Source organism: Peromyscus eremicus, chromosome 1 (genome assembly GCF_949786415.1).
Source record: "Peromyscus eremicus chromosome 1, PerEre_H2_v1, whole genome shotgun sequence".
In the NCBI taxonomy this organism is placed as follows: Eukaryota; Metazoa; Chordata; class Mammalia; order Rodentia; family Cricetidae; genus Peromyscus; species Peromyscus eremicus.
Window position 1 is genome coordinate 196,313,954 of NC_081416.1, and position 9,312 is coordinate 196,323,265.

The window sequence follows — 9,312 nt, forward strand, 5'->3', positions numbered from 1 at the left end:
AATGTAATAGAAATCCCCGGCACTTTGAAGATTACTCAGAAGCAATGCAGTTTCTAGGTCTATACCAGACTGCTTTCTCTGTCACTTTCTGGGGGGTAAATAAGAGCAATGGCCATACTAAGTCCTATTTTTTTAAACTAAGGCAACTTTTAGTTCTCAGTCTTCAAATGTTTTTGGTGGTGGTGCTGGTAGTGGTGATAGTGTTTTTTTAAAGTTTTGATTTGAATTGCTTGGGTCTCAAAAGGTAGGGTGGGCTAGCCTCAGACTTTCTATCTTGTTTAAACTCACCTCAGATTCATAACCATCCTCCTGTCTCAGCCTACAGAGTGGTAGAATTATTGTACTAAAACACTATGACAGACAGTACACATGTTTTCAACAGATTATCTTTAAATGATATTCACCTTATATAGATGTCTACTATCTTGGAAATCATGGAACTGAATAATCTCTTATAACCTATGCCATTTTTCATATAGTCCAACTATTCAGACAAAAACACAGGCTTCAATACCCCCACCCTAGAAATATAAATTAGTAAAAAGAAGTGGATGAAGGAAAAAGTGTTTTAACAGAATTAGATAATATTAGATTAGAAATACATAAATCTTAAAAATCATGATAGGAAAACTTCCAGTTTTTTTTTTTTTTTTTTTTTTTTTGGTTTTCCGAGACAGGGTTTCTCTGTGTAGCTTTGCGCCTTTTCTGGAACTCACTTGGTAGCCCAGGCTGGCCTCGAACTCACAGAGATCCGCCTGGCTCTGCCTCCCGAGTGCTGGGATTAAAGGCGTGCGCCACCACCGCCCGGCCTCAGTTTTATAATAAATAAAATTATGTATTTTTTATTTGTTAGCATTGATTGAAATGAACTTGGTCCTTGTTTAAATTCTTATTCCTGTTATTTCATAGGAAGAGGAAAAAATAGTTGTTGTCTTCTCTAGGGTATGTATTTTTTTCTCTTGTATATACAAAGCTGAAATTCTAAGCATTTTCTAATCAGATAAGTTGGAAAAATATAGACCTCATTCTACATAATGTTGTAAGCCTGGAGGATCAACTTGAGTTGACAGCCTCCCAAAAGTTGCAGTATTTGCTATCTTCTGCCAGCAGGCATTGAGATGTCCATTTTACAGCAATGTGAAAAGTAAAAAAAAAAGCCTCAGAATTTAACTCCATTTAAATATGCTGTATCCACCACAATGACTCATAAGATTTTATCAGTACAATTTAGAATGCTATTGAGTTATTTAGTTAATTTTCTCAATGTTTTGACTAAAAAAATGACAAAAACAATTTAAAGTAGAAATGGTTTATTTCAGCTTGCAGTTTGAGTACACAGTCCATCATGGGAAGGAATCATGGTATCAGGAGGTTGACACAGCTGAACACATGGTATCTGTAGACAGATAGCAAAGAGAGATGCATGCCAGTTCTCAAATTGTTTTCCCCAGTTTATTCAGTCCAGGAATCTAACCAAAGAATCAATGGCTGTGCCGAATTAGACTGGGTCCTCTACCTCCATTAACCCAGCTTTAAACTCCCTGAAAGATGTATCGAGATTTTGTTTGCTGGTGATTCTAGATCCTATCAAGTGGACTATCAATATTAACCATCATGTTACCTAATGTTAGACTTGCACAAATAATAAAGAACACATGTATATATTCATGAACAGAAATCAACAACTTGTGACAAATTGAGAGATGAGAAAAATATTATCTTTTCCCATGGCAGGGAAAAGTGAGTATGGAGACTAAGTTGGGAACACTGATGAATACAGTAGGACAACGTATGGAGAATGCTTGTAGAAATGTAGAGGTTAACCTCCACAGCCTTGGATTGTCACAGACTGTCAAACAGAATGTCAGGGTGCTAGCAACTGAGTAGGAGGAAACAACGGCTCACAGCAGAATTGGGATGACTAGGAAAGTCTCTGTCTTCCCAGGGAAGTCTGAGGAAACAATGGGCACAGCAAATAGACAGCATTTGTCATTTCTTCCCATAGAGGAACCTGGAAGTGGAGCCGCAAACCCACATCATAAGATCAGATGCAGAACATCGGTGAAGTCAAAACGTGAATGAATAAAATGGAATTGATCACATAAACATGTTATTCTCACATGCCAAAGATTCTGGATTTTTCTTTGCTCTTTTTTTCTACAATTCAGTTGCAGCAGTGGGACCAGAGTCCAGGCTGTGCTTGAAGAGAAACACATACCTCAACAGCTGATTAGATATCTTTAAGCATATAATATTCTTTTTTTTCTTTTTTTAAAATTTTATATAAGCAATTTCCTAATCATTTTACATATCAGCCAATGATTCCCCTGTCCTCCCTTCTTCCACCCTCCAGCCTTCTCCCGCAATCTACCCCCGATTCCCACCTCCTCCAAGGCAAGGTCTCCCATGGGGAGTCAGCCCAGCCTGGTACATTCAGTTGAGGCAGGTCCAATCCCCTCCTCCCTGCACCAAGACTGAGCAAAGTGTCTCAGCATAGGCCGGGGGTTCCAAAAAGTTGGCTCATGCACCAAGGACAGGTCCCAGTCCCACTGCCTGGGGGCCTCCTAAACAGTTCAAGCTAATCAACTGTCTCACTTATCCAGAGGGCCTAGCCCAGTTCCATGGGGGCTCCTCAGCTATTGGTTCACAGTTCATGAGTTTCTGCTAGTTTGGCACTTTGTTCCTGTGCTTTTCCAAATCATGGTCTCGATATCTCTTGCTCATATCACAGTTCCTCTCTCTCATCGATTGGACTCCTGGAGCTCCACCTAGTACATGATGATCTGTAGCTAGAGTTTTCCTGCCTGGCCCACGGTCAGGGCAAATCTCTCTCAGGCTGGAGAATTTCTCTCCAGCTCCCACCACCAAGTCCCGCCAGTCCCAGAGCCCACTTATAAAATAAACACACAGACTCTTACATTATTTAAACTGCTTGGCCATTAGCTCAGGCCTGTTATTGTCTAGCTCTTACTCTTATATTTAGCCCATTTCTATTAATCTTTACTTTGCCACATGGCTCATGGCTTACTGGTACCTTACATCTTCCTTGTCCTGATGGCGGCTCGCAGTGTCTCTCCCTCGGCCTTCCACTTCCCAGAATTCTTTTCCTTGTCCCGCCTATACTTCCTGCCTAGCCAATGGCCAATCAGTGATTTATTTACTGACCAATCAGCAACACACTTGACATACAGACCATCCCACAGTAATGATCCCCAATCTCTTAGCTTTTAGAACAAAAACAAAGGGATATCTTCATGTCATGGAACTCCTTAGGCAGCATTATGACTGCAGTAACAACTGGCAATGGGTGAGTCTAATGATCAGTAATAGATGAAAGAATATTTAAATTTGTCATAACACACAAATCACCATGTTACATTACCTTCTCCTACAGCAGGGAAAATGATTCTTGGGAACAGATTTGTTATTAAGGATGAGGATGAAAGGGCAAAATGTGGGGAAGCATGTGTCTAGGAATGTAAATATGTTGATTATCAACAGACTTGGATTGTCAAATGCCACAGTATAGATAACTAATATGAAGGACATTGAATAGGAGAGGACAAAGGTACAGACAAGGGTCAAGATGGTTTTTGTGGCTCTGTCCTCAGGAGAGACTCTGGGGGTGTGTTGTGCACTGTGGATGTGCTGTAACTGACTCTTGTGCCTACAGAGGATGCTCACCATGAAGACACTGGCCCAGATCATGAGACCCAAACAGAGACCATCAGTGAAACAAAGCAATGACAGGTTTAGTAAAGTTACAGTATTGTCAAAAACAAATGCTGAGCAGTACCCTAACTTGATTTTCTTGGTGAAGTTTTTGCTAGTATCAGGTCCCATCACATCTATAGCTGTTTTGCTGTTTAGAAGCAGATGCACAAGCCAGCTGAGTGAGCAGGACCGACCCATGTATTTGGAGACTCTGTGTTTATGCTTCATCCACCTGGAGTTGCTGGGGCTGATTGTGATTGCTTGGAAGCTACTCAAGAGGCAGGTGCAGTGAAGGGAAATAGCCCGGGCCACTCGATTACTGTAGAGAGTGAGTTTACATAAAAGGTCACCCAGGAGATATTGCAAGCCCAGCTGTACCATTATGTGAGGAATTACTCTTGAGATAATAACCAAGGAATTGGCTAAAGTCAGATGCCTTAAAATCTGGTCTTTGGGCATCAGACTTTTTCCAGTGAATACAGACATGATATAAGGAAGAAGAACTGACCAATTGCCAAGAATTCCAACAGCTGTTTGAGAAAAGAAAAGAATCCCCACTGGCAAGTTCTCAGGAACCATATTCTTTTCACCTGAGATAAATAAATTTAATCACATCAGTACAACCAGGAAGAAGACATTTAAATGTGTATTAATTTTTAGGAGCTCAAATTGTTTTATTGTCTCATCAGGCCAATAGTCTGTCTTAGCTCAAGTTACCCAATAAATAGGATACAATGCTATGATCAAACACATTGTGGGTTATCAAATGTGCGAGTAAAAAAAAGATGGAAATTGGACTCACAGTTTTCATAATTCCTCTAATGCTTCACATTCTTCTCAGTTCCACTGATGCCTTTTTTCTAAATTAATATCCATTATATACTTCTAACATCCTGAAAGAATTGAGTGTATTAATGTCAACATTAGACTTCATTGCTTCCTGTAATGCATCTCTAATAGACAAAAGTGGAAATTTCACACTATTCCCAGAGACACAGAAACAGGTGAGAAGAAGAGTGAAAAGGGTAAATACACGTCAACACACAGGCTGAGAGAAACCAGAAAAAAATGGTAAGAAATTCTGAAAATTTGAATCTGGTGAAAATTATTACTAGCATTGTTTTATTTTAAAAAATACAACCATTTATGTTCATATATCCCTAATTTAAAAGAGAGAGAAAAGGTTTTCTTCCTATGGGTCTCTGATTTTATTTTCAAAACACAAAGAATATGAAGTTTATAAGTAATTCGAGAATACCCAACTAGAAAACATTAACCATCCCTCTATAGGCAGAGTTATTAGCATGACTCTGTTACATATATTAAAATTTCAGTGCCTCAGCAATGTGAAGAAACAACATTAAATGTTATCAAGACAGATCTAACAGTCAGTTAAACAGACTGAGTCAGAAATTGTACTACAAATGTTAGCGTTCAAAACTATCAATGCTTGCACAGCACACTAGCGTGAAATTAGACAAGGAAAAGGGATAAGACAAAATACATTGGTTCACCGGGTAAAAACAGTCAGGCTATTAAACAGTGTTGGAAAATCAGGCAATGTAAGAGATACTGTGTTCAAACAAGACAGCTCCAATGAGTCAGATTTTGTGATACATGCCATATTTGGGTTAGTCATTTCATCAGTCTATAATGAATAATAAGCAGTTCATCCATAATAATAGGAAGTAGAAGACGTAAAGAGATAATGGAACATCTAGAAAGGAAAGACTTTGTAGATAGATAGCTAAATATGAAATTTCTTCAGCAATATGGAAGAAAAGCAATACAAGGTCCAAACAAGAAAATGACTGCTAGTCATCTCTCTGTTGTAATTCCAAGGAGAATTCTCCATAAATTCATTTGAAAAAGCCAGAAATGTACCTTTCAGCCTGGGAATCAAGGGAGTTGGAGAAGCTGTGTCTGAAATCATAGAGAATTCACATACAGAGGGAAGCACTCAGAAGCAACAGTTCCCAGAATGCCCCCTTGCCCTGCTCCCCTTGCACTGTTCTTTTCTTGAGTCTGGCCCTGTCCAGCCCGTGATGCTCTTTGTGTGATTCTGGAAGTCAAAGGACTCTCCATTACCTTTTAACTTGAACCCTGGGCTCTTGTCATAAATGTCTCCTGAGTTTCTGACTGCATCAGGAACAGTCAAAAACACACCAGTCAACAGTTAGCTTTCCCCTTTGGGTTTTCAATCAAGAAAAGTTCTAACAGTTCTAATCATGAGATGCTGAGGATAATAGTAACTGTGTATTCTGTACATCCTTTAAACTTTTGCAGAAAGGTATGTATTGTCCTAAACTTTTGTAAAACTAACTGAAAGAATTCTCTGTTGAAACACAGGAATTCTGATAGAGTCTGCAAAGAGAAGGGAAGGGCCAGTCACACTGCGTGTGCGATGATGCTCAATATTCACACTGTCCATTTAGTCACAGAAAAGCTGTGGTTTAAAGTAACTATTTCTTTAAGAAAATAAACTATCTTTTAGTTACTTAAAAGATTTTAGGAAGTCATTAATAGATTACACACCTGTGATTTTAAGATTGGTAACATTGGGGGCTGGAGAGATGGATTAGCATTTAAGAGCACTTGCTATTCTTTCAAAGAATCTGGGTTCTGTTTGCAGCACCCACACAGAGTGCCTCACCACTGCCTGCAACTCCGGCTCCAGGAAGAATCTGATACCTCTGGGCTCTACTGGCTCTTGCACACGTGTATGCACATACCCACAAACAGATAGAAACACAAATACCTGTATCTAAAATAATAGAAATAAATCTTAAAAGGAACATTTCTCTGAAAGGAGAGAAGAACAAGAGCAAAATTCAACTCTTAAAATGGGCTGAATAGATGGGGTAACAGGTAAGAACATTTGCTGCAAGTTTTAGGACCTGAGATAAGATCACACTGCCTATAAGATATTGCTGAGGGTTGTTGGCTGCCAGCTTAGAAGAAAACAACACACAAGCTCCAGATTCAGCCAGAGATCTTGTTAAAATAAATAAGGCACAGAGGAATATGGAAGGATATCCAACCATTCCTCTGGCAGCCATACACATGTACTACATTCTCTATCATATATCTACCTATCTATCTCTCTGGATCTATCTCTCTATATGTATCTATCTACCTACCTATCCATCAACTGTCTGTCTGTCTATCTATCTATCTACCTGTTTATTATCTATCATCTATCTATCCCTATCTATCTGTCTGTCTGTCTATCTGGATATTTTCATTTGCATGTATGTTCATATTACATACAGGAGTGAGTGGTGTCAATGTATTACAAGACAGGAAGGGACCCTTTGGAGCTTGTGGAAGTCACAGAGAGGGAAAGACAGGAGACTGTCCATTCTTTGCCAGCAGGAAATAGCTTCCATTTCATGTGAAATCCTTTTCATCAGCTTACTTCAATATTTAGCAATAGTAATTTCTCCATATTCCCTCTACTCATAGATTGTCCAGTCACCTGTGACTTGCTATAAAGAGAAAATGTACTTACAGTGTGTTCTGTGAAACACAGAAGTTGTTGTAGTGAGTGTTGTACTGGGCGATTGAGTCTGTTTTGTTGAGATGAGACTCTGGTCCCTCCCTTAGCTTATAATTCCCTGGTCTTTTCCCTCACAGGACCTGTGATTTTCAACTCTAGATCCATAACCACATCTACATGGGGAATTAAGAATATCTTTTCAACAGCCTTGCTCCACTTACCTGTAAATGAAAAAGTCCAGATTAAGACAGCAAATCCACAGAAGCAATTATAAAGAGTTGGGAAAAACTTTTCTGTGAGTCCTTAGAGTTCTCGGGGTGTCACAAGGAGAGCCACACAAGTCCCATGCCTAGGGCAGGGGAGAGGGCACAAGGGAAATACGTGGCTCGGTCTGGATTTGAGCAGACCTGCCAGCTTTAACTCACCACCTAATGATGTCAGAAGTTAATAACCAGCACTAAGGGGCATTAAAACTGGAGATCCAGGAATCTTTTACATCTCACTTCTTTAAAGCTGCATTTTCTAAGAGCTTATTGTTTGATTGCTGTGCTGCTGGAGTACATTCATTTTCATGTCTGAGGAACCTCTAGTGCAGGTATTTACAGTTATGTATTTGAACAGTTGATGTGTGGATTCCAATTTTGAGCTTGCCTAAATGAGGATTCTCTGAACTTCCTAGCAAAGGGATTCTATTTGCAATGTGCATGTATTTTGATGGCATATATTTAAGAAAGAATCATCAGTTTGGGGGGGTCTATGTTTATTTTAAACTACTTTTATGATTTTAAAACTTCATATATATGTAAGTTTTTACACACACACACACACACACACACACACACACACACACACAGTGTAGCCTGGTCATACGTATTCCCCCACTTCTTTTCCAATATATCCTCTCCAGAATATCTCACTCTCAACTTCACAGCCTTTCTACTTTTGTTTCTCTTTTTTCATGTGACCCACCAAGGCCAATTAGTACTTCTGATAGCTCATGGGTGTGGGTAATCACTGTTGTTTGGACAACTTAGTTCTCAAACACCCAAGGAAAAGTCACTCTCCTGCTCTTAGAACCGATCACTTGCCAATGGTGCCATATATAGGATTGGGGCCTTAGTAACCCTTCCTCCATCCATGCTGGAATCTTCACTGGCTGAACATTGTGTAGATCTCATGCCTGTAACCACACTGGCTGTGAGTTCATATGGGAAGTGGGCATGTCATATATGGAAGACAGAATTTCATACCTCTCCTCTGTATCTTCTAGTTTGTAATTTTCTTCCTGTTTCTTCTTATATGCCGTGTCCCCTGCACCTGGAGTAATGGATGTCTGTGGCTGAGTACTCACAACTCATTCTCAGCACTTGACTAGTTATGAGTTCACGCATTAACTGCTACAAAAAAGAAGCTTCTCTGACCAAGGTTTAGTGCAACACAAATCTATGAGTACAAACATAAATATTTAAAAGGCAGCAGTTGGACAATATGACTACTTAACAAAACAGCTGTTGTAGGTTGCCCTGTAGGGTCTAAGATCTCCCATGATTTGGAGATTTGACCAGATTTGCAGGAATAGGCATGATTTCCTCTTGAGACATTGGCCCCAGATAAAATCAGAAAGCAACTGGTTATCTGAGTAACAACCATGGCACTAATGTACTATTTGCACATCTTGCTTGGGTAGGTCATTATTGTAGCCTGCAGGGTCCAGTGCTGAATAAGACCATTAATGTCTCTTCTCTCCCACAAGCTGATGTAGCACCTCCAGTACTATGCCACATAGCCATCAGGAAACGAGTTTTCTGGTCAGTTCAAGACTGATTTTTCTATGTTTTGCAACTAATCTGTATGGTGTACTCAGCAGGAGAGTCTTACTATCCAGTTCAAGTAAGCAACCAAGAACAATAGCCATACCTCAATGGTTTGGGAGTCTCAGGAGTGTAGCACACTTTCTTGTTGGACTATCTTTGTACCCCCAGCCCACAAATAATGACCCAGAGATTTATTATTAATTATGAAGCTTCCCCTTAGCTTATGCTTTTTCACAACCAGCTCTTTTAACTTAATTAACCTATGTATTTTCTAATCTATATTTT

At 39.6% G+C, this 9,312-nt stretch overlaps 1 pseudogene; it reads right to left on the reverse strand.

Moving 5' to 3' along the window:
• Positions 1-3,378: 3,378 nt before the first annotated feature.
• On the reverse strand, positions 3,379-4,329 carry LOC131902741 (vomeronasal type-1 receptor 4-like; annotated as a pseudogene).
• Between the last annotated feature and the right edge of the window lie 4,983 nt (positions 4,330-9,312).